The 25,556-nt window shown below is 40.5% G+C and overlaps 1 protein-coding gene across 1 annotated transcript in view; it reads left to right on the top strand.

Annotated features, from left to right (window-relative positions):
• Nucleotides 1-7,767: 7,767 nt before the first annotated feature.
• LOC148878222 ((RS)-norcoclaurine 6-O-methyltransferase-like) overlaps nt 7,768-25,556 on the top strand; it is a 37,049-nt gene continuing 19,260 nt past the window's right edge. The window contains exon 1 of the mRNA XM_088951275.1: nt 7,768-8,150. The gene's annotated coding sequence lies outside the window, so the exon portion shown is untranslated. The remainder of the gene's footprint in view (nt 8,151-25,556) is intronic.

The following is a 25,556-nucleotide window of genomic DNA, read 5'->3' as shown; positions in this document are numbered from 1 at the left end:
GTTTCACCCCGCTTGGTCCGTACAGAATTATGCTCGCTCCGCTTGGTTAGACGAGTCGTCGACATGGAGGATCCAAGGTTCATCGTCCCAAGTCGGTCTTGCTCGAATTGGGACTGGTGCCGCGCTGGTTTAAGCTTCCTCCGCATGCCCGAGCTCGGCTAGTTTGGCGGTCGTGGAGCTGAATGTGCATTCTTCCATGAAGTCAGCTAAGGCTTGGGCCTTAATCGTCGTCCGAGGTTCATACCAGATGTCGTACTGGTTGAGTTCAATGGTCCATTTCGCCAGCCTACCAGATACATTGGGCTTGAGTAGGATTTTCCTCAGAGGCTTGTTGGTGAGGACAATGATGATGTGAGCTTGGAAGTAGGGACGAAGCCTCCGAGCTGTTGTGACTAGCGCGTACGCCAGCTTTTTGATCTCCGGATACCTTCTTTTAGCATCTACAAAACCTTGCTAATATAGTAGATGGGTCGTTGGACCCGATCTACCTCTTTTATTAGTACCGAGCTGACTACCTCGTCGCTCGCGGAGAGGTACAGTTTTAAAACATCTCCCTCCTTGGGTCGGGTCAGAACCGGGATGCTAACTAAGTATTTTTTTTAGCTCATCGAAGGCAAGCTGACATTTTGTTGTCCATTCAAAATCTTTGCTTTTCTTTATTGCCTTGAAGAAAGGCAGGCAGTGATCTGCCGACTTGGACATAAAACGACTCAGAGCGGCTATTATGCTGTTTAGTCTCTGAAATTCTTTTAGCTTACGAGGTGGTCTCATGTCTAAGATGACCCTTATTTTTTCGGGTTTGGCTTCGATGACACGTTGGTTGACTATGTAGCCGAGGTGACACCGAAGACGCATTTGTTGGGATTTAGTTTCATATTATATTTATGCAAAATTTTGAAAACACTTTGTAAGTCATTCAACAAAGATTTTGAAAACTAGGTTTTTATAACCATATCATCTACATAACGTTTAATCTTATTTCCGATTAACGACTCAAAAATCCTATTTACAAGTCATTGAATGGTCGCCCCAGCATTTTTAGTCCGAAGGCCATGACCTTATAACAATACAGGCCAAGCTTAGTAATGAAGGCCACTTTTTCTTCATTGGCAGGGTCCATCTTAATCTGGTTGTATCTTGAGTATGCGTCTAGAAAGCTCAGCAACTCGTGCCTTGAGGTCGCGTCCACTAGACGGTCGATCTTGGGCAGTGGAAAATAGTCCTTCGAGCCACGTCTGGTTGGATCTTCTACTAAGATCGGAATGTGGAGTGTCTCTTCTATTGGCACGGCTCGTCCCTCGGTGTACTCCATAGGTCGCTTGGGCTCAATGTCAGTCGCTAGCTTGGCTTTCCCTTTGAGGGCGACGACATAGCATTTGCGAGACTCGAGCTGGTCGCCTCGCACTACCCCTACTCCATAGTCCGTAGGGAACTTCATGGCCAAGTAGTAGGTGGATACCACTACGCGAAGTGTGTGGGTAATGGGCCGACCTACTATGGCATTGTACAGGGAGGGAGTTGCGACCACCAAGAAAGTGTGTTCGAACCTCACTATGTTAGGCCATGTGCTGACCTCTACAAGTACTGTGACTTGCCCTAGAGGCTTGACTTCTTCTCTGCTAAATTCTACTAGAGGAGTATTTGTGGGCTTGAGATCACCAAGCTTGTCAAAGGCGTCCTTGAACAAGATGTCAGTTGAACTGCCCGAATCCACCAGGACACGCTTTACTTCAAAGTCATTTATTATCAACTTTATGACCAACGCGTCATCATGGGGGTACTGAACCCCGCGCACATAATCTTCTGTAAAATATATGGGGTATTTGAGCCTAGATCGCTTCGGTGGATTATGTTCTTCACGTTCTAGTTCGCGAACTGGATTTTCCCCGCTGCTGAGGTACAGCCCGTGACGATGGACCTGCCACTAATCATGTTGATTACTCTGTGATCGGTCTTTCTTCTGGTAACTATCTCTGCGGCTGCTCACTCTGCCTGCTGCTGGATTTGGGAGCATTTCTCTTTTGATCCCCTTGCTGATCTGTCTGGCGATATGCCGAGTTCCTATTTTCTTTTTGTACAAAATTTTTTAAATATCCGTGACAGATGAGTTCTTTGATCTCGTCGCGGAGATTTCTATAGTTTTCGGTACTATGACCGCGGTCTTTATGAAAATGACAATATACATTTTTATTTCTAGTGGCGAGATCTCCCCTTAACTGAGGTGGCCACTTCACATAAGAGGCGTCTTTGATCGCAATAAGAATCTCTCATCGCTTTGCGTTGAGGGGCGTGTAGCTCATTCTTTCGACCGACGGAGCTCGGGAACGCTGACCTGACTTAGGAGATCGTTTCCCGGACTTGTTTCCTCCCCTGATCGGGGACTTACTTTTTCTTCGTTTACTGCCACTGTTATTCGAGTTGTCACCTTCTCTTTTTCTCTTCTCTGCTGTCCCGATGAACCGGTCGATGAGTTTGAGGAATTCAGTGATGCCCTTGGGCTTGTTGGCCACCACGTGCCACTTGAATTCCTTATGAGTAATTCCTTTCCTTGCTGCCATGAGTCTTATAGCGGGATCCAGGTCTAAACTGGACACTTAATGAGACTGGTGTTAGCTTAATGTTCACAGCTAGTGGGTCGGTCTAGGGAGACCTATCCTAACAAGGCTGACACTGTGGTGCCACCAAGACGATTGGGGTGGCCTGTCTCAGTTGCCAGGGTGAGACCCTAGGCACATACTGTGTAGGATTAATTGAATCTTTGAACTGGACCAGAATTCTAGTATTGCCCTGAACCTTGGAGATTTATGGGCAAAACTGGAAAGTTACACCCGACCCCTAGACTCGATTATGATACTGCACTAGGTGTTAGATTGGGCTGTCTTTGATATACGAATCAGTGAGATCCTCAGCAGGTGTCAAAACTTGGGTATGTTGGGGCAGTCTGAGAATTCATCTGAGTGGGTGATCATAGTGACAGGATCAGCCCCTTTGTCGGACAAAGGTAATGATCGGGGATGCAGTCTCACTGATGGAAACCAAGACTGCCGGTAGCCGATTTCAATCGTTGAGATTTGTTTTGCAAAATATATTTTATATGAAATATAAAAGTATATATATTATGGTTTCTAAAAGGTTTGCAAAAGGTTTTAATTCCCGGGATCCATATAAGTAGAGAGTGCAACACTGTTCCTTGCAGCCGAGGGAGAGGTCCTCTTTTGTCGGGCAGTGTATGATCATTATGGGCTGAGAGGTTAAGTATAAGACCATTGGGGATAATACCTGATGGGCTAATCTTGCATCTACCCACAGTCCCTAGGTGTTACAAGGTGGCTTGGCCCAGGGACCACTTAGGGTAAGTGTTGGGCCCATAGAGACCATGAGATGGTTTTCAGGGGGTGCATTGTCCATAACTGTGTATTCGGCCAGGCCTTGTAACAAAGGCTGGGCCGAACCCATGTGGCTGATGTGTAGATCAATGTTTGGGTCCCACGCCATATAAGGAAGCCCAACTAGGCAACAGATTGGAAGGCTAAATGAATACATAACCTTAAATGGGACTTAAGCCCATTTCGAACTGGGCTAATTTGATTAGTCACTTAAGGGGCGAATTCTGAGATGGATCAGCTGATTGGGCCCATACCCTATCCACTTAGAGAGTCCAAGATCTAAATGAGATTTAGATCTAGAAACCTCCGAATTAGATTAGGAGATGACTGATCTAATCTGTAGATAAGATAAGATTATCCCTTATCACTTAAAGGGACTTCTAATCCAAATATGATTTGGGTTAGCAACTCCTAATGGGATTAGGAGCTGATCCCTTTAAGTCTATAAAAGGAAGAGGGGGCGGCAACTTTTAGAAAGGAAATGCAACCCAAAAAACTCTTGTTTTTAGAGCTGAAATCACAAGAAGAGAGAATTCTACACCCTACAAATACTCTCTTGCAGCCTCCTTCCTACAGCCGCCGCCTCCAACAGTTCGATCTCTTCTTGGGAGAAATCAAGATTTGATCTTGATACCAATCTTTTGGAGAAAAGATTGGTGGGAATTGTATTCACAAGCCGTTCAGTTGATTCTTGCGAAGGGTCAAGTTCTTTTGGAAGAACACTACTGATTCTACTCCACCCTGCACTGCGCCATCATCAGTGGGAGCAGATTTTGGATCATTCATTGGGCGTGAAACCTCCATTGGGAGATACTGCTTCTCTGTATCATGTATATCTCTCCCTACTCCTTTTGGTTCATATCTGGTTCAATTTATGGTTGAAGAATGATCCTTGAAAATATGATTTTCTAAATAGGGAATTCGATTCCTAGTTGAAGAGAGAAAAATTTTTTGAAATTCGCCCCCTTATTCCACAATCTTTGGGCATCCATGTGATTGATATCCTATCCCTTCATCTGGCACTGGAATGAATCCACATGGTTATTTGGATCGAACGATCCGTCATACTTGTCCAGCAGTGGTACTTTGAAGTCCTTCGGCATTGGGGTCGCAAGGAGCTCGAAGGACAAAGGGGATGACTCGGAGAGGAGGGGAGCAGTCTTTGTGGCTTCTGAGCTCACCTCCTCTTTACCTTTTAGTTGCTTAGGTTGGCTAGAACCGGTGAGTTGGCTTGGAATTGCAGTTCGGTGTGCTTTACGACGCCTTCTTTGCTGCTTCTTAATCGGCTCCGCATTGGTGTTGCTAACCTCTGTGTGGTTGGGTATCATCCTGGCATGGAGTGGCTCAGATTGCTGATGCATCGTGAATGGAAGGGCCTCGCCTGGAGTCCGCGGTCAGAACCCCGAACTGGTTCCCTGCAAGCGAACTTTCATGATGCGAGGGTCGGGGTGAAATGGCTCTAGCGGGCTTAGTATCTCTCGATCTGTTCACGTTCTGCGAAGCAGGAGGAGTGACTTGTCTGTCCCTCCTGCCGCGGGACGAGACCTAGCTCCCAAGAGGATGTGGAACCTGGGAAGTCTCTCCCCGGTGAGGAGGGAGTGGCACGTTCACTTGCGTGGTCGCTTGGGTCACGGTCAGCGTCGGTACCCCAGCTGCGGTAAGCAGGATGATGAATTGACTGATGCAGACAGAAGGGAACTGAGGCTGCCCCCCGGAGACATTCATCTCTTTGTTTTGTCCGACATTACTGGAGGAAGCCATGGATTTGATTCTGGTATTGATGGTGGAGAAAGGCTTTTTGTCACGTTTCCCACAGACAACAACAAATGATGCTACGCGATCTAGTTGCTCCCTGCTAGAGGTGATATGGCTTGCAGGCGGACGACGGACAATTGATCTACAAGAGGATCAGAGAACCTGAGGTTGCTAGCCCTGTGAGGTTGCTCCGATGCTTAAGTCAATATACTGGTTGCGAGCTAAAAATAGCTTAAGAATGTAGAGAGCTAGAGAGCATATAAATCAAGCGTACCTTGAACCACTAGGAGTGGAGCCTTTATATAATGGAGTCCTCGTGGGTTTTACGGTTCAGTTCCGCGATCATCGTCACGATAGGACCCATTTTCGTGTAAGTTGGAAGATAATGTTGCCAACTGATAAGGTTCATCAACTTCGCCCTAATCGGCACGACATGATCGCATGAGGCCCAGGACCCATTGGAGGGGTTTTCGGGGTCACCACATAGTGGCGTGTCAATATCCCTGAACTGATGCCTTTAAGTCCCGAACTGGGTTAAATGCCGAAGCGCCTTAGCTTCGAGGTATTCTTGTTGCGATCTAGTACCGACTCGATCTCATCTCGAGATGAGCTTGTCCCGATGTCATTTTAGCTCGAGATGGTTGGGTACCCAAACACGATCTGCTATGAACAGAGTTATCATCTCTTGGTCATGTCATGTACACGTGTCCTAAGATCGGGCCAAATCACCTCACCTCTTAGCGATGCTCTAAACATTTCTTCCAACAAAATCACTCTCATTTATCTTCAACCTAACTTAGCGATGCTCTAAACAAAATCACTCTCATTTAACTTCAGTCTCCTTTCCCAAGTTCCTTCACTCAATCTTCGTACCGCCGAGTCCTCCTCAAGGCTACTGTTGCCCTGTTGGAGCGCAGCCACTGAAATCCCCCACACTGTCGCCTGCCGTCAACCTTTACCCCAAGTTCCCAACTACTCTCACCTCACCTCTCACCGTTACCTCACCTTTAACTGTTACCCCGCCGGGCCGACTGCTGCCTTCTCACCATTACCTTCCTCTTTGTCCTGTACAGTGACCTCCAAACCGTGGTCTCTCACTGTTGCTTCCCACTGTTACCTTCCTCTCTGTCCTGTACAGAGACCTCCAAACTGTTGCTTCCCATGGTTACCGTCTCACCGTTACCTCTCTCTTTGCCCTGTACACTGTCACCTAACTGTACCACTGCTATCTATAACCTCCCTTCACTTTACTGTTGGTAGTAAACATCCCTGTAGCCTTTTACTTCTCACGTGAACATTTACTGCTAAAGCGATGTCCTTTAAAGGAAAAGAAGTTATAACCATACCCCAACCAGTAAGCGAAGCTGAGGGCTTCGAGACCCATTTTGCACAGGCAGTAAATGGAGAAGACGATTGTCAACCCCCCAACTTCGAACCACTCGAAGAGGCATTCCATGTCATCAGCTTAACCTTAAAAAGGCGTATCTTCCCAAGACAAAAAGCCACTGAAGAGGCACTAGCTAACCATGTTCGAGCGCAATGGAAGACGTCAGCCCCCGTAACTGTTCGTTTTCTTGAGGGCGGGAGTTCGGAATTCTCTTTTTCAAACTACAATGACTGGCTCATAGCCTTGGAGGCTGGCCCATGGTTTTTCCGTTCTAGCTGGATACCGTTAGAAGAGTGGCAAGACTCAAGCTCTGGAGTAGTAGAAAAAGTTTGGTTACAGCGAATATGGCTACAAATACATATGATCCCCAGAACTGTTGTGGAGGATGGCCGAATTTGCTTTCTTGCTAGTTCTGCAGGGACCATTATCCCGAATCAGGATAAAATACCCACTGGCTAGCTAACGCGGGGTTTGTATGTCCGTAAGAAGATCATTATTGATATCCGGCGGCCACTTCTCACAGGACGTTTCATCTTCTACCGCGGGAAACCACTCTGGCTGTGGTTTTGCTATGGACAAATTACCTTGCGTTAGTGCCAACTGTGGGCTTATCGAACACGTATGGAGCAATTGTAAGCGCCTAGATCAATCAATATCTGATTACCGTCACTATCTTGAGAATCGAACAATCAACTTCCCTGGGGAATGGCTACGGGCTGAGTTCAAGTCTGAGAAGCCATATAACATTCCAGTGTACTCGTCTCCGAATGCTCTCACTTCGGGTGCATGCAAGTCAGGCATAGTGAGCAAGGATCGGATGAAGGCTCTGAAGATCGATCTGAAGGACGTAAGCGGCGTTGCATCAATACCTCGTGCGACCTGCTGGCGGTGGTTTCCGGCAACTCGCCGGCACCCATGCAGCAAGATCCCGCCGAGTTGCACTCTTAACACAAGGCACCCGCGCAGCAGGCTGCACGTGGCGTTTATGCAACACAAGTTGACATGCAAAGGGAGCCATGCATCATGCATGTAACCCAGCCGGACACACTACTTTTGCCACGTAAATTTCATGCACAAGGTTTGTAATCCCTTCCAAGCAATCTTCCTCAGGTGCAACTCCATCTAAGCACATGCACCCCATCAGAGCCGCCCCCGCCTATCACATTGCCAGATGGACAGAAGCCAACCTTGACAGCACACTATCTCACTAAAAAAGGGTGGAGTTGGGACCATTGATCTGCTTACGGGCAAGGAGAGGTAGACCAAAATCATATCACCTTGATCTTGCCTCAAAAACATTACTAACTATCAAGAAGGGGCACGTGTCAGATTATTTCACTGGCCAAGTCTTCCAACCCGAGAGCTTCTTGTCCCGAACCACAATGACCTAGCCAACCCAAACTCTGAAACAAAGAACTGATAACTTCCCCTGGCCCGCTCCCGTCTCTCTAACCCCAAAACTCATTGATCTCACACCTTGGATCACTCCCAGTTACCCGGACTTTCTATCCACGCCAGACATGACAGTGGCTGCATTTCCAACAGAGCCAGGAAGGAAGGGCCCTACAACTTTGGAATTCCTGCATTCATCAGAAATACATCCAGTCATCTCCCAACAACAGGTACATCTTCACATTGCCCTTATTTGAGTTCTGTTAATATTCTTTTTGTTTCTCTAATTGTTAGTATGAAGATTATTGCTTGGAACATCCGAGGAGCTAATGATCAAAAGAAGATAAGAGAGCTCATTAAAATATGCAAACATGAGAGGCCAGACTTGTTGTTCTTGTCTGAAACCAAATTATCTTTAGTAAAAAGCTCCTCCCTAGCTACAAGGCTGTGTTTCAGCCAGTTTGTTTCTCATGAAGCCATAGGATCTTCAGGAGGTCTTCTATACTGCTTTTCGAATCAACTTAAAACCAATAACCTAAATGTGGGTAACCATCTGATTCAGCTAGAAATAGAGAATTACCCGCCAAACCGGCCTTGGCAACTGCTCTTGTTTTATGGCCATCCTGTCCGTCACCTTCGAAAGAAATTATGGTTGGAGCTACAAGAACTCTAGGAAACCGTTAGATAGCCTTGGCTCATTTTAGGAGACATGAATGACATCTGCAAAACCACAGACTACAAATCCCTCTGTAATAACAAGCCTTATCTCCCTAAGCAAAAGCAACATTTCCTTGATACTTTTGACCTGGCCGACTTAGACTTCATGGGACCCCATTCACATGGACCAATGGTCAGCAACGTGCAGTTAAAGTGCTTGAAAGACTAGATAGAGCTCTTGCCGTCCCAACTTGGTGTCAACTCTTTCCAGATGCTATGCTCCGACACTTCCCCATTCACATGGACCAATGGTCAGCAACGTGCAGTTAAAGTGCTTGAAAGACTAGATAGAGCTCTTGCCGTCCCAACTTGGTGTCAACTCTTTCCAGATGCTATGCTCCGACACTTCCCCATCACTAGTTCGGATCATGGAGCAATCATGCTCAATACTGAGTTAGTAGCTCCGCAGAGAATACCTCAATTTCATTTCATGCACTTCTGGACTAACCATCCACAATGTAAGCAAATTGTCCAGGATGTGTGGAGTGAGCATGTGAAGGGCTCGCCAGCTCACAAAATGGTTACCAAGCTCAAGTCATGTAAAGCTGCTCTCAAGTCTTGAAACAAAAGCCACTTCGGCCAAATTCAATATCACATCCGTAGGTTGGTGGACCAAATCTCATCTCTCCAAATGTCTACACAAATGACAACCTCCAAAACCAACTCGAGTCTCTCTAGGGAACAGATGTGGAGAGTCAAATCACGGGAACTTTCATCATATGACAAATCTTAGAAACTCTAAAAATAATTCAGTCTGCCTAAAATCCCCAAATGGCTCCTTGGACTTCCAACCGTACGGAAATTGTCCAAATATTCAAGCAATCAATACTGGATGTTGGGAGCCACAAAGAAGCCTTTGACCTAGGTTTGCTAGAAACCGTTCCTATTCCTACCATATCCTCACTTTAGAAGGACTCTCTACCCGCCCCTCCCACATATGAAGAAATTTCAGAGGTGGTTAAACAATTGCACCCACATAAAGCTCTAGGACCTGATGGGTATACAACTCATTTTTATCAGTATTTCTTGGAGCTGATTGGCTCGGATGTCTATACCATGGTATTAAAATTTTTTGATACTGAATCCCTGCCGAAAGAAATCAACAATACAAACCTGGTTTTTGTGCCTAAAATTAAGCAACCAGTAGATATCTAATGTTACCGGCCCATCAACCTATGCAATGTGTTGTACTAGATAATTACCAAGTGGATGGTCCTTCGTCTGCAGCTTGTGTTGTAGGAGTTGATATCTCCCTTCCAGTCGGGTTTCCTTAAGGGAAAGCAAATTTTAGATAATATTCTTCTGGTAAAGGAAATCATGCACAAGTTGAAGCTTCAAAAGAAAGGCAAGGGTTTCATTGCTTTAAAATTAGACATGTCCAAGGCATTCGACAGAGTGGGATGGCAGTTTCTGTATCATGTCCTACAAAAAATGAACTTTCCCAGTAAGTGGTCAACATGATATATCAGTGCATGTCCACTGCAACCTTCTCAATTAAAATTGCAGGTGAGGCTCATGAATATTTCAGCCTGAACTATGGGATAAGATAGGGTGACCCAATCTCCCCCTACCTATTTATCACAGGCATGGAAGTGGCATCAGCCTCCGGGCAAATTGAGGGTGTTTGACTCAGCCAAAATGGTACACCCATAACTCATATTCTTTTTGTAGATGATTGCATTACAAGTAAAATCTCTGGTTAATGTCCTAAACGCCTTTGAAAGCATGTTGGGGCAAAAAATAAATTACTCAAAATCAAGCATATTCTTTAGTAGGAATGTCCCACGAAATCACTGCAAATTCTTCTCCCGTATTCTGTGAATAAGGAAACCATTTACTGGTACCAAATATATGGGAGTTCCAATAGAAATAAACACATGGCAATGTTCTTCACACAAAGAGATGGTGGACAGGATATCTTCAAGGATAAATTCATGGAGTTCCAAACTGCTATCTTAAGCTGGTAGAACAACTCTAGTGAAGTCAGTCCTTCAGTCCATGCCAACCTATGTCATGGCAACATCAATCTTGCCAAAAGCAGTATCCTCCAAATTAGACAAAATGATAAGGTCATTTTGGTGGGGTGACAAAGATAAGGCATCCAGGCACACCATATCATGGAGTAAGTTGTACAAGCCAAAGAAAGGAGGCCTAGGATTTAGAACTTATGGCATCATGAATCAAGCCATGTTCGGGAAACAAATATGGAGGCTTTTAACATATAAGCAAAGGCTATGGAGAAAGCAAGTCAAGCTAAAGTACTTCCCCCACACCTCCTTTTTTTTGCATAAAAAAAGGAAACTGTACTTCCCAATGGTGGCTGCAAGCCCACCAAGCTAGGTTGGGCAACTTAAAGGTGTTAGAGTTTCTTAATTCAGATGGCTCATGGTGTCTCCCAACCCTCCAACAGTTCTTCTTGGCCTCTATCATCCAACATATTATGGAAACACATATAGAACCAAGTCAGTTGGCTGATCTACCCATCTGGAAAAACAACACTTCTGGCCATTACACTGTTAAGTCGGCCTTTCATCTTTTCTCTTCATTTGGTGCATCAAGCTCGGCCACTCATTTTAAGTGGAAGCTCATTTGGAAGTTCAACATCCCATGCCAGTTCCAAGTCTTCCTCTGGAAGACCCTCTGGGATGGACTTCTCACAAAAAATAAATGTCCTTGGTTACTAGGACCGGATAAACTTTGTTCATTTTGTGGTAGTCACGAGGAAAGAATGGGGTCACTGTAACTTTAGAGGAGAACCTCTGAGGTGCGTCTGAAGACACCGTCTTTAGAACGTTATTTGCCCCCACTTAGTTTCACTGAGTTTGCCATTGGGTTACAAGCAAATTCGTTCCCAGGATACAACAGAGCCTTGGACGAGAATCTACAACCAGCAAAGTTGAAGAGTCTCCAAAGAAACCTTCTGTGAGACTGTAGCAGACCAGACTGAGAGAGAGAGAGAGAATGAATTTCGAAATTATGTGATTTGGAGTCTGATTCATGCTCCTTAAATAATTTGTGAAGAGGTATGAAGAAAAGGTAGGTGCTGGTTTAGAGAAGGCACCTTGAACAGTCACAATTTCAAACATTGTGACTGTTTAAAAAGTAGTTAACAGTTGGTGATTGTTAACTTTGAATTGTGCCTCTTGATCACACCCGATCGAATCGTGACTGTTGATCTCATCAACGGTGATCAACGGTCATCAACGCACCAAAACCAGAGCCATCCATCGCGAGCCACGCGGGTGTGCGCAAAGTGCGCCACTAAAGCGCCTCATTGTGCCGCACACACACGCGTACGCGTTGCGCGGTATCGAATCCCCATACTCTCCTCTACTAATTCTAAGGAGTGTAAATCAGCTCCTATTGAAAAAATGAAAACAAAACTTGTAATTTTCCAATGTGGGACAAGTTCAAAACTGGGTTTTTGTAAAAGAAAAACTGATTTTTCAACTAAGTGTGCAGGTGCAATTTCTCATGTAATTGACCAAGCAAACCCATTGGATTTAATCTCTTATGAGATTAAAATCCAACAATCCCCCACATTGATTGATCAATTACATAGTTCTCTCTCAATCCAAACTACTATGACACAGTTATGCATACAAAAGGTGTTTATCAACTTAAACCTCTTGTTAGTATAGTTATCTCAGAGCCTTGTCAAAGTTATTGGTGGTAGGACCTTAAACCAATTACTCTCAAGACAGATCGGAGACACCTATACACAAAAAAATGTCTAGTTTCTACAAGAGTTTCAATTTTTGCTCAAGACTGTTATGGCCATGTGCTTCTTTCCTGGTTTCATGAACAATCCCGAGAGCAAACCCAAACCCTCATGAGAAGCGACATCACTTCTATGTTCACATAGGTGAAGTTCCACTATGTGTTCCGTTATTTGACACATTTCAGAACTTCATTAAGAATTTATCTCAACCTCTCATCATAACGGACAACACTGTTTATGTTGTGATGGGAAATTTCTCAATGTCAGTGCTAACAGTCACATTGTTGTAACTTGTTGTTATCCATTAAACCCAATACTGATGGTTTTTCAGTTCAGGTTAGGTTACCATTATAGGTGACTAAGTAAAGGGTTTTAATCCCATCTCTTTGGTTGTCATTCTTACCAATTCTCTGGCTAAACCCTTGGTAAGAGGATCACAAAGTTTTTATTTGACCTCACATAGGTTATAGTGATGACTCTATCTTGAATCAGTTGCTTAACAAATTCATGTCTTAGATTTATATGTCTGGACTTACCATTGTAGGTACCACTGTAGGCCCTTGACAGAGTTGCCTCACTATCAAAGTAAATGGAAATTGGAGGCATAGGACTAGGCCAAAGTTTTATATCCAATAATAAATTCCTAATTCATTCAGCATCTTTTCTAGCAACCGCTAAGGCTATAAATTCGAATTCCATGGTCGAGTGAGATATACAAGTTTGTCTCTTGGATGCCCAAGAGATTGCACCCCCACCAAGGAAAAAAATCCATCCAGATGTGGACTTGTTATCTCCATTACCGGTAATCCAACTTACATTTGTTATCTCAAAATTGCCTTCCAATGCTCTGCACCGGGATTACTTATAAACCGATTGAGTTTACTTACGACAAATGCAATATCGGGTTTGGTACAAAGCATAGCATACATCAAGCTCTCTACTATACTAGCATACTCAAGTTATGCAATTGCTCTACCAATATTTTCTACTAACTTTATACTAGAATCATATGGCGTGCTATTTTTTTTAAACCCTAAATGCTTAAATTTCTCAAGTACTTTTTCAATATAATGTGATTGGCTTAATGCATAGCCCTTCTATGCTTTTTAACTTTTATTCTCAATATGGTATCTATTTCACCTAAATATTTTATCTTGAAGACAAAGGATAAGTAGTTTTTAGTTTCATTTATGCCAACCATATTTGTACCCACAATAAGCATATCATCAACATAAAGACACACAATTACTCCATAATTTTTAGTGAATTTTGAGTAGATGCATCTATCAACACTATTATGTTTAAAACCAAAAGCTAGGATGCAAGAATCAAATTTCTCATGCCACTGTTTAGGTGCTTGTTTTAATCCATATAGTGATTTAACCAGTTTACAGACTTTCTTCCAATTTCCAAGAAGAACAAATTCTTTTGGTTGTTCCATATAAACCTCTTCATTTAAATCACCATTTAAGAAAGCGGTTTTAACATCCATTTGGTGAACAGATAAATGATAAATGGATGCTAATGCTACGAGTGTTCTAATGGAAGTTGTTCTAGCCACAGGTGCATAGGTGTCAAAGTAATCAATCCCTTCCTTTTGATTAAATCCTTTGGCTACCAATCTAGTCTTAAAAGTTTGTACAGTTCCATCAGTGTTGTATTTTCTTCTAAACACCAATTTACCTTTTATTGATTTTGATCCTAGAGGCAGGTCTATTAGTACCCATGTGTTATTTGACATTATTGAATCTATTTCATCATTTATGGTTTCCTTCCAAAAGGCAACATCTCTAGAGGTCATGGCCTCACTATAGGTTTTTGGATCATTTTCAATGTTTAGGACAATAGGTATCTTATTTAAAGTCTTCTCTTTATCAGCCTCAACCAAAAATACAATTGACTGAGTAGAGATAAAATCTGAACCTAAGTGTTTCTCTATTCTTTGTCTTTGACTTTTTCTAAGTTCTATTGTAGGTGTTACAGTTGTGTCATTTTTTCTTTCAGTCTTATTATTATCAACAGGTATTGAGATCTGAGTTTCTCTGTCATTTTCTGTGGATTCATTTTCTGTATGTTCAGAATACAGTTTATTTTCAAAGAATTCAACATCTCTAGTTTCAATTATTATGTTAGACTCTAAGTCTAAAAGCCTATAGGCCTTGCTATGTTCTGCATATCCAACAAACATACTTTTCTTAGCTTTGAGTCCTAATTTGGTTCTTTTAGGATCTGGAACTCTATAATATGCTAAACACCCCCACACTTTTAGATACGCTAAATTAGGCTTTCTTCCTGTCCATAATTCATATGGGCATTTGTTATTAACTTTAGAAGCAATTTTGTTATGTAAATGACAGGCTGTCAGGAGTGCTTCCTCCCATAGGTTTAAGGGTGCATTAACTTTTAACAACATGCAGTTTATCATTTCTGTAAGTGTTCTATTTTTCCTTTCAGCCAGCCCATTCTGTTGAGGGGTATAGGGAGCAGAACACTGATGTATTATTCCGAATTCTTCATAGAAAGAATTAAACTCATTTTTGAAGTATTCAACACCCTATCACTTCTAAGGATTTTAATTTTCTTTTCTAGTTGATTTTCAACTTCAATTTTATATAGTTTAAACATGTTAAAGGCTTCATCCTTAGTTCTCATAAGGTAGACATAGGTGTACTTAGAAAAGTCATCTATAAATATTATGAGTATCTCTTACCTCCTCTAGTTAATACACCATTAAGTTCACAGATGTTAGAATGAATTAATTCTATAAGTTGAGAGTTTCTCTTAATACTAGGGAAATGTTTCTTAGTCATTTTAGATTTTACACATATTTCACATTTTTCAGTTGATTCATTAATGTAAGCAATTATACCAAGTTTGCTCATGTTTTTTATGGATTTAAAATTCAAGTGCGCTAAATCTATCATGCCATAAAGAGAAAGAATCAACAATATAATCAGAAACTTTTCATTCATTAATACTTAACTTGAACATACCATTACAACCATATCCCTTTCCAACAAACATCCCATTCTTGGATATGATTAGTTTGTCGGATTCAAAGACAACTTTGAATCCCCTCTTACAAACAAGATTTACTGAGACCAAGTTCTTTCTAATGTCAGGAACATGGAGAACATTCAAGAGAGTCAATGTCTTTCCGGATGTGACTTTCAACTCTATGCTGCCTCTTCCAGCAACTTTGGCACATGTTTGGTTTTTCATCTGTACCTCCTGGCCATCAGTCACTTCTTCATATGTCTTGAACAAGGACTTGTCCTTGCAAACATGGACTGTGGCGCCTGAATCAAACCACCATATTCTGCCATGTTGACTTCAATAATCATGGCCACGAGATTGTCTTCTACCATGTTTGTAGACTTGGTTCCAACTTTCCGATGTCGCCAGAATCGGGCATAATGCCCATTCTTTCCACAAACATAGTAGGATCCTTTCTTATTGTTGCTCTTCTTGAAGTTCCCATCCTTCTTCTTTACTTATAATGCATGGTTGGTCTTCTTCGATCCGTTTTCCACAAAATTTACTTTAGAGATCAACATACCGGTCAGAGTCTTATCCCTACTATCTCTAATTCGAGACTCTTCTTCAATACGAAGGTATTGCTAAATTTGCTCCAAGGTAAGTTCTTTAGCCTTGTGCAGATGCTTCTTCCTGTAATCCTTCCAAGAGGGTGGAAGTTTGGCAATGATTTCTCCCACTTGGAAAGATTCAGGAATGATGATGTTAAAGGATCAAATTTTGTTGACTATCACCTGTAGTTCATGAACTTGCTCCAGTATGAGTTTATGGTCGTTCATGATGAAGTCAAAGTATTCTGCAATAAGATATTTATTTGTACTTGCTTCTTGCACCTTGTATTTGAATTCCAGGGCCATCCATATTTCTTTTGGAGATGTAAGTTTCTTGTAGAAGTTGTAGAGTCGGTCTAATAAATCATTCAATATGTGTCATTGGCACAGAAGTGAGTCTTCTTCTCGTTTTGCTCTTTCCTTCTTTAGTTTCTCTGAGTCTTTGTCAGTAGGTTCAAGAAGTGGTTGCAGATTCGGGTCCAACAAATAGTATAGCTTCAATATGGTCAAAAAGAAGATCATCTTGTCTTGCCATTGGCTGAAATTTGCTCCATCGAATTGGTCTAGTCGAATAAGATCTTGATTCATCATCTTTATCGAAGTCATGCTTGCTTCCGCCTCCATTGCAGAATAATGCTCTAAAATTGTTGGAGAAGAATGGGGTCACTGTAACTTTGGAGGAGAAGCTCTGAAGCGCGTCTGAAGACACTGTCTTTAGAACATTATTTGCCCCCACTCAGTTTCACTGAGTTTGTTGTTGGGTTACAGGCAAATTTGTTCCTAGGATACAACAGAGCCTTGGACGAGAATCTGCAACCAGCAAAGTTGAAGAGTCTCCAAAGAAGCCTTCTGTGAGACTGTAGCATACCGGACTGAGAGAGAGAGAGAGTGAATTTTGAAATTGTGTGATTTGGAGTCTGATTCATGCTCCTTAAATAATTTGTGAAGAGGTATGAAGAAAATATAGGTGCTGGTTTAGAAAAGACACATTGAACAGTCACAATTTCAAACATTGTGACTGTTAACTTTGAATTGTGCCTCTTGATCACACCCGATCGAATTGTGACCGTTGATCTCATCAACGGTGATCAATGGTCATGAATGCACCAAAATCAGAGCCGTCCATCGCGAGCCACGCGGGTGTGCGCAAAGTGCCTCATTGCACCGCACACACGCACGCACGCGTTGCGCGGTGTCGAATCCTTGTACTCTCCTCTACTAATTCTAAGGTGTGTAAATCAACTCCTATTGAAAATTTGATTTTTCAACTAAGTGTGCAGGTGCAATTTCTCATGTAATTGACCAATCAAACCCATTGGATTTAATCTCTTATGAGATTAAAATCCAACACTTCTCACAAAAAATAAATGTCCTTGGTTACTAGGACCGGATAAACTTTGTTCATTTTGTGGCAGACATAAGGAAATGCCACATCACCTTTTTTTCCAGTGCACGTTTGCACGGGCTGTCTGGAGCGGAGCTTAGATTGGTTTAAACCCTTCTACAAAGTGGTAACCTTCTCCAGCTTCGGCATATTGTCTCCCCTCTCTGAACTGTTCATCATCTTGGAAATCTCGACAGAAACGACGAACTAGCAGAAGGTGGTGGCTACCCCCTTCCTCTTTCACCCTCTCTATTTCTTCCTAATTGCCGCTTCAATTCACAGTAACGACGATCTGCTTTCTCTCGACCATTCTACCTCATCCGTCCCTCCATTTTCATAATTCCTCTGTTATTCATCACTTATACTAGGCGATTTTGGTACTCCAGCTTCCCGAACAGATCACTGATCCCCTATGTCCACCTTCGTATATGGATAGAAAGAGCAGACGCTAATGACGACCCAAACTTCTCTATTCCCCGTTGGAACACATTAACATTTGAGACAGTATCTTCATCGACGAACCTCCTGGATAAAAGCCGATCTGACATTTCAATTTGAAGAAAGCAGACTGGAATGAAGGTAACCCAAAATCCCATTGCTGTGACCTCAAGCCAGATCTGACACTAGTAAATCCATCTCTCACTATAGTCACTCCATACTGTTGTAGTGCTTAGGTTTGCTAGTTTAATATTTGGATTACTAGCAAAAATTGGGTAGCCGAAGCTAGTGGTGAAGCTCTTGCTGAACTGGTTCTGTGAAGTCTGAAACCAACTTAGATCTTTCATGACATTATCATTCCATGCTATAGAGATTATTTATCTTTCTTTTTGTTTTGTAAGAGATGCCTTCTTTGATTGTTTCTGTTCTTTCTCATTATGCCTTTATTTTCACGGAGATGAAATTTAGACTTGATTGGTGACATTAATGAATTTCAAATTTCAGTGCTGTTTATTTTGCATAAACATTTTATTATTTCTTGCTTGCCGAGCTTGTCGAGGGGCACAATTCTGAAACAAAACACGTTGAGAAAAGCTTTAAAGAAAAGAGTAGAAGTCAAACTATCAAGAAGAAGAATTCTTCATTGAATAATTAAGAGAAAATTCAATATCAAAAAACTGTCTTAGCTTTCCCCTAGCTATTCTTTATATAGTCTTACACCCTTATGGCTCCTACAAGAAAGTTTCCTAATCTATGAAAACGCTCCATAATAGAATTCTACTAAAACTCTTGAAAAAGAAAGTCCTAATTAAAAAAAAGATTGGAAATCATGGTCTAATACTAATTTGGTAATCATGAACTAGAATAGAAGTCCTGTGCTGACATTAGCTTGGTAAATTTGAACTAATATAGAAATTCCTTGTGGCACTGTTTTGGTAAATTTGAACTAAGATGGAAATTCTGCGCTGGCACTAACTTGGTAAATTCGAACTAGAATAGAAGTTTTGTACTAACGCTAACTTGGTAATTAATTACTCGGTTGGATTAGTGATGTTACATGAGCTTCTTATGTGTCTTGGAGTGGTCCCAACTTGCATAGAACTTATTGGACTTCTCCAGTACTGCATCATCTTCCCCGGGTTGGGGAGAATCTATCATCGGATTCAAATCATCATCCGACTAATTGTCAACATATGGTACCAAGTATTTGACATTGAAAACATATGGATGGGTAGCTTTAGTTTATAAGCATGTTCATTGATGACTTCAACTATCTTGTATGGTCCAACCTTCCTTGGTGCTAGCTTTTCACGTTGCCTAACCGGTAGGCGTTGTTTTGTTAAAATGACCCAAACATAGGCTCCCACATCAAATACTACTTTCCTCCTATATGTACTAAGATGGGTCTTCAAAAACCAACTTTGTAAATGTTTACTCAGTTGGCCTAAATCCCGTACTACATCATTCTCCCCGGGTTGGAGAGAATCCGACCTCGTATTCATGTTACCATTTAAGAGGCTGCCAACATATGTTGTTGCACTTCCACTATGTAGAGGTCAAATTTCCATGGGCACCCAAGTAACAAATGGCAAGCATCCATGCATGCAACATCACACTACACATGATCACTATAATTATTGCTAATAGAAATGCTCACTAGACACTACTGTGTTGCTGAAATCTCATTCTTTCCTTTTAGCCATGCAAGTTTGTAGGGGTGAGGGTGTTGTTGAGTTTTTAGGTTCAGCTTGTGGACAACTACTTCTGCTATAACATTCTTACAATTCCCGCTATCAATTAGAAGGCTTGCAACTTTCCCATCTATAATACATGTGGTGTGGAAAATATTATTTTTTAGCCAATTCGATGATTCATCCCTAGGAGTTAGAAATGATCGTTGCATCACCAAGGCCTTTCCCACATCCCCATACACCATTTCTCTCTCTAAGGTTTATTCATCATAAGGGTCAAACACAAGTGGGGTTGAATAGTCAAATGCTTCTAATTGGGTTTCACTCTCATCTTCTACAAACATCGCCCCTTTTCTTTTATCACTCCTCACACATTCAACAGATTTATGGCCTAGTTCACCACACTTGAAACACTTCAGTCTAGGTGGACCCACCTGGTTTTGATTAGGTCCACATTCTTGGTTTTGGTTCGGCCCACAGGGCTGCGGCTGAGTAGTTGAACTTAGAGTCGGCTTGGGATTACTATGTGGGGGTGGTTTGGCCACATCAATTTGGGTTTGACCAATTGGTTAGGTCAACTGCTTTGCTTTTCTATGGTTAGAGCATATTGATGTGCCATAGAAATGTCATATCAGTCAAATAGGTCTAATATGTCTTGGATATTTGGTCTCAACCCACCTATATACCTACCCACCAATTGGTCTTTAGTTTCAACTAACTCATTTTGGGCCACTAATAGATGAAACTTCTTTGTATACTCATATACTGTATCAGTTCCTTGCTTTAGATTTTGCAATTCTTAATAAAGTAAACGAATATAATTATGGGGTAGAAATTTTGACCTCATCTTTGCCTTGAGTTTCTCCCATGTCTTAATCTTTTTCTTGCCTCTTCTCTGTCACATAATCTTCAATTGATGCCATCACGCTGCTGCTCATCCTCTAAATCGAGTGGTTATTAAGGACATAATCTTATTTTCTGGAACTTCCTTGAATTCAAGGATTTCTTCTACCACGAAGAACCAACCCATGTTCTTTTGGAGTCATGCCTTCTTGGAATTTTGGGATCTCAACCTTGAGATTTTCTTTCCACCATCTTTGGTCATCACCCACAACTACAGCCAATTTGGTTTCTTGCCTTGATGATGAAAGGGAACGTGTGGAGATACTTGCGTCAGAGTCATTGTCCCCTCGTAGCGATGTCAACTCCTAAGCAAGTGCCTCAACTTGTCTTCTCAGCTCTACTATTTCTCCTTGCGTTTTGTTGTTGGGTTCTTGCTCCATGATGTGAGCTACCTGTTTCTTCTTAGGAGCCATAATCCGAAGACGGATCAAACATGAGCTCTAATACCAAATGGTGTAGTACGGAAATGAAACATGTTGAGAAAAGCTTTAAAGAAAAGAACAAAAGTCGAACTACCAAGAAGAAGAATTCTTCACTGAATAATTAAGAAAAAAATCAATATAAAAAACTATCTTAGCCTTCCCCTAGCTACTCTTTATATAGGCTTACACCCTTATGACTCCTACAAGAAAGTTTCCTAATCTATAAAAACACTCCATAATAGAATCCTACTAAAACTCTTGAAAAAGAAAGTCCTAATTGATAAAAAAATTGGAAATCATGATCTAATACTAATTTGGAAAACATGATCTAATACTAAAGGTGAACAACCCCATCAGGGATGATTTCCTATGTGACATGATTTAAATCAGGGAACAACCCCTTGATATATCAATGGCCGAGGAGAATTGTTAACCAATAAAAGATGATAAATAAAATAAAAGATTAAAAAATAAGAAATAAAAAATAAAAATAAAAAATTGGAAGGAGAAAAATAAATGAAGTAATTAATAAACTTGATAGTAGGTGTGAAGTGGGTAGATAATTAATTTTTCTACATTCATGCGTAGTTAGTTAACAAGGGGGGAGGATAAGTTGTTGAAAAGCGAAACAATGATAAAGCTTAAATAAAAAGAAAAGTAAAATTGTAAGTCGGGTTAATTCTCTTGTGTCGATTTGTTCTTGGCTTGTTTTGCTTATCTCTATTCCTTATGTCTCTAGTTTAATTACTTGGTTGCATATTTGTGATAGTGCTTATTTGGGACACCATGTGGGCCCCACCTTTAGACTCAGGAGAGGGGTGCCTGACCCCTTCCCTCTCCCATCTGAGTCTTACCTGAATTGCTTTAGTCGGTACCTTGGGCTACTGGAGTCACTATTGAACCAAAACGATTTTGATACCATTCTCGGAGGTCCCATCACCTCCATTTCCTAATTTAATGGGTGGCGACACCAAATCTAGCCTAAGTGAGTTGTTTTTCTAACGCTTACAGATTGGCAACTCCGTTGGGGAGTTCTTGGACCATAGGTGGGACCCACATTGGGTACTCAAGTTACTTGTTTCTTTTTGAGTAAAATTAGCCTAAATTTGCTAGTATTTTGTTTGAATATTGCATATGGATCGCTTCTATCTTGTCTTGTTGAAAATAGGGTGGCTTTCTCATTTCTTTGTTTTTCTATTTTGCTAACATGCTTGGCTTTAGGTTAGATCTTTTTGGATTGATATCTAGTTTAGGTTTCTTTGTGCTTGCATCTTCTAATTTGAGCATGTTTGTTTTTTCATTTGCATTTATTGGGTTGTTTAGAATTGTGGGTTTTTAGGATAATTGCTAGAATGGATGCATGCTTATTTCCCTCATACAATAGTTCTTAGTTTGCTTCTTTTCCGTTCTCCTTTGTCAATAAGATGTTTTTGCCTCTTTATTTCTTATAATGGTTTCTTGGAGGAAATCTAAGTTAGTGGAATAAGTTGGAAGAGCAAAATAATGTATTGGGATATTGGTACTTCAAGCATTTCTTTCATGTGGGTCAAATCTCACCACCCCTCCAAGAGGGCTTTCATGCACATGCTCTTAGGATATCATGGAAAATTGCAATGTGAATGAGCTAGGAAGTGCTGAAATGCATCTTAAAGACTCCATTTCAGTTTGGCATTCTTGGATTTCTTTATTTAATTCTTGTTGGGGGCTATCAAAGAGGTAAATTTCTTCCCCACACTTCATTTTATTTGAATGCTACAAATTAATAACACGTGGGATCCTCCAAGTTTTGATTTGGCATGAAATGGTTTGGGCTTTTGGGTGAATTTACATTATTGAAAGCCATGACATGTTTGGGAATGATGGGATACTCATTGTATGTTTAAATTTCAGATTACTTATTGTTCTTGACTCTAGTATGGGATGGTTTTGGATGGTTGTAATAACATGTTCATGCTGAAATGCCATTTGTTTTCATGTGGTCTACCAATTCAACACATGATGGGTCTTGATGGTTCTCTATAAGCATGTCATTGTTGAAATTTTGGGTTTAGGGTTGTTTTTGTTCTTCACATGATGGGTTTGATGATTGTTTTCATAAGCATGTCATTACTGAAAATTTGGGTCTTAGGTTGATTTTCGTCTTAGCATGTGGATTTGATGGTTTTGAAAGTATTCCCATTGCTGAAAATTTTGGATTTTGGATGTTTCTTTGATTCCCAACATGTGCGAGTGAAATTTTGAGAACTTTCTCATTGCTAAAATTTTTGAGTTTTGGATTCTTGTTGTTTCAAGAGTGTGGAAATGAAGTTTTGAAAGCATTCTTATTGTTCAAATTTCTGAGCTTTGGATTCTTGTTGTTTCAAGAGTGTGAGAATGAAGTTTTGAAAACTTTCTCATTGCTAAAATTTCCGAGTTTTGAAATCTTGTTGTTTCAAGAGTGTGGAAATGAAGTCTTGAAAGCATTCTCATTGCTCAAATTTTTGAGTTTTGGATTCTTGTTGTTTTAAGAGTGAGGGAATGAAGTTTTGAAAGCATTCTCATTGCTGAAATTTCTGAGTTTTGGATTCTTGTTGTTTCAAGAGTGTGAGAATAATGTTTTGAAAACTTTCTCATTGTTGAAATTTTTGAGTTTTGGATTTTTGTTGTTTCAAGAATGTGAAAATGAAGTTTTGAAAGCATTCTCATTGTCCAAATTTTTGGGTTTTGAGGTTTTTGTAGATTCAAGAGTGTGAAATATGTGAATTTTAAAAGCATCCCTATTGCAGAAATTTCTTGGTTTTAGGTTCTCTTGACCTCCAATATGTGAAAAATGCAAGTTTTAGGAGTATAATCATTTCTGAATTTTTGGGTGTTAGTTTCTTATTGTTTCAAGAATGTAAAGGGTGATGATTTTGAAAAAGCTTTCATTGTTGAAATTTTCGGGGTTTTTGGGCTCTTTTTGACCTCATTATGTGGAAAATGCTTGTTCTCGGAATCATCATATTGCAGAAATTTTTGGGTTTTGAGGTCTTTTGGATTCATATGTATGAAGAATATTTGATTTAGAGGCATACTCTATGTTGAAACTTCTAGGTTTGTGGTCCTCTTTGATTCTATTATTTGAAAGGTACACGTTTTTGGAAACATATACATCTATGATGGAGTTTAAGAGCTCTATATGGTTTTTCTTGAACTGATTTGTAATAGATATTTGTGGTCTAGACTTGTTCTAAATGCTGAAATGTTTTGCTTCATGAAGAGCTTTGAAAGATTGAGGTTATGATAAGCATGATGGTATTTGGTGAGAGGCTTATAATGAGAAATTACTGTTCATGATGATAAATGATAATTTTGCCTTGGGAAATTTGCCTATGCTGAAATGAATATTCTCATATGCTTTTGTTGGAATTAATGCTTGAAGGAAATAAACTTTGGGGATGAGATTTTTGTGATGAAATAAGCTATACATGTTAAATCCAAGAATGTTGAATAATGCAAGCAAGTTGGGGGTTAGGATGAGAGTTGTGGGGTCTTTTAGTTTTAGGTTGGTAGGTGGGGATTTAATAGGATGTTCCTAGGATAATCATGAATAAAATACCAACAAATGAGATTGATTGGGTTTTGTGTGTTGAGGCAAAAAAATCAGCTTTGGTGTAGAAGTTTAATTACTCTTTTCCTTACTAACAAGCAATAAAAGAAAGACTAGGCCTAATTCAGTTTTGGTTAGTGACTTCTTTGAAATCCTTGATTCTTGAAGTTGTTTATTATGGAGACATTGTTAGAGATTTTAGAATTGTTCTTTTGATGTTTATTCACTTGGGGTGCTGAAATTTGACTGCATTTCTAACTTCTTGAGTAGGTTTGGCTCTCTTGAACTTGATTAAGTCATTAACTTTTTCATTGTCGATGTGTTTTGGAGATATTTTAGCTTTATTTTTTTGAGGACAAATATGATCAAATGCTGAAAACGGGGAGAGGATTTAAAATATTTCAAGAAGGATAATCTTGCAAATCATGAAGAGTTTTTGAAAACCTACTTAGATCAAGTAATTTAGGCCTTGTTAGAAGTTGAAGAAGTTCCCTAAGCTGAAATGTGTTCATGATTCAAGACAAAAGACCCAAAAAAATGAAAAATAGAAAATAAGCAAATAAATAAATAAATAAAGGTAAAAATGAAAAACAACAAATGCTAATGTTTAGGGTAGGAAATAAGAAAGGGGGGGGGGTTACATTTAATAATTTCACATTCCAAATAAGTATACTCTCCTAGATTGAAAGTTAAGTGTATGTGAATATTTCTCTTGTGTAACTTGCTTCTAGTAAGTATGTTCTTTTACATTATGTTTAGTTTTGTTAATCATGTTATTTGTATTTGCATATGATGATGCTATTCAGCTATGATTTTCTTTGTTTACTTTTTTACATGCTTGACATCACTCACTATTTGCACACACAATTTGCATTAGGTTCTAGCATCCCATGCTCCATTAGGAGAGGGGTCAAAAAGTGGTCAAGATGCGATGGACGTTGCTCCCCGCGGTCGTACCCAAAGCCCCCAAATCAGCCACCAACCAGAGAAGCCTGTTTACCTTGTTGGAACCTTGTGTCTAGAAATAAACCGGGTCAACCCATGCATTTTTCACCTAGAGTCCAAGTTTTGAGTCTAGAAAAGAGTAGGGAAAATTACCTTAGTCTAGGATAGGACACGTGTGCCAAGCACTTTGTAGGTAACAAAAGATATATATAAAATAAAACATGGTAGGATAGAAAAAAAAGAAACAAAAAAAAAAGAAA

The sequence above is a fragment of the Nelumbo lutea genome, chromosome 1 (assembly GCF_056320005.1).
Source record: "Nelumbo lutea isolate HS-2025 chromosome 1, American lotus-T2T, whole genome shotgun sequence".
NCBI classification, from domain to species: Eukaryota; Viridiplantae; Streptophyta; class Magnoliopsida; order Proteales; family Nelumbonaceae; genus Nelumbo; species Nelumbo lutea.
The sequence above is the reverse complement of the archived record's forward strand: the minus strand, read 5'-3'. Positions and strand labels throughout refer to the sequence as shown.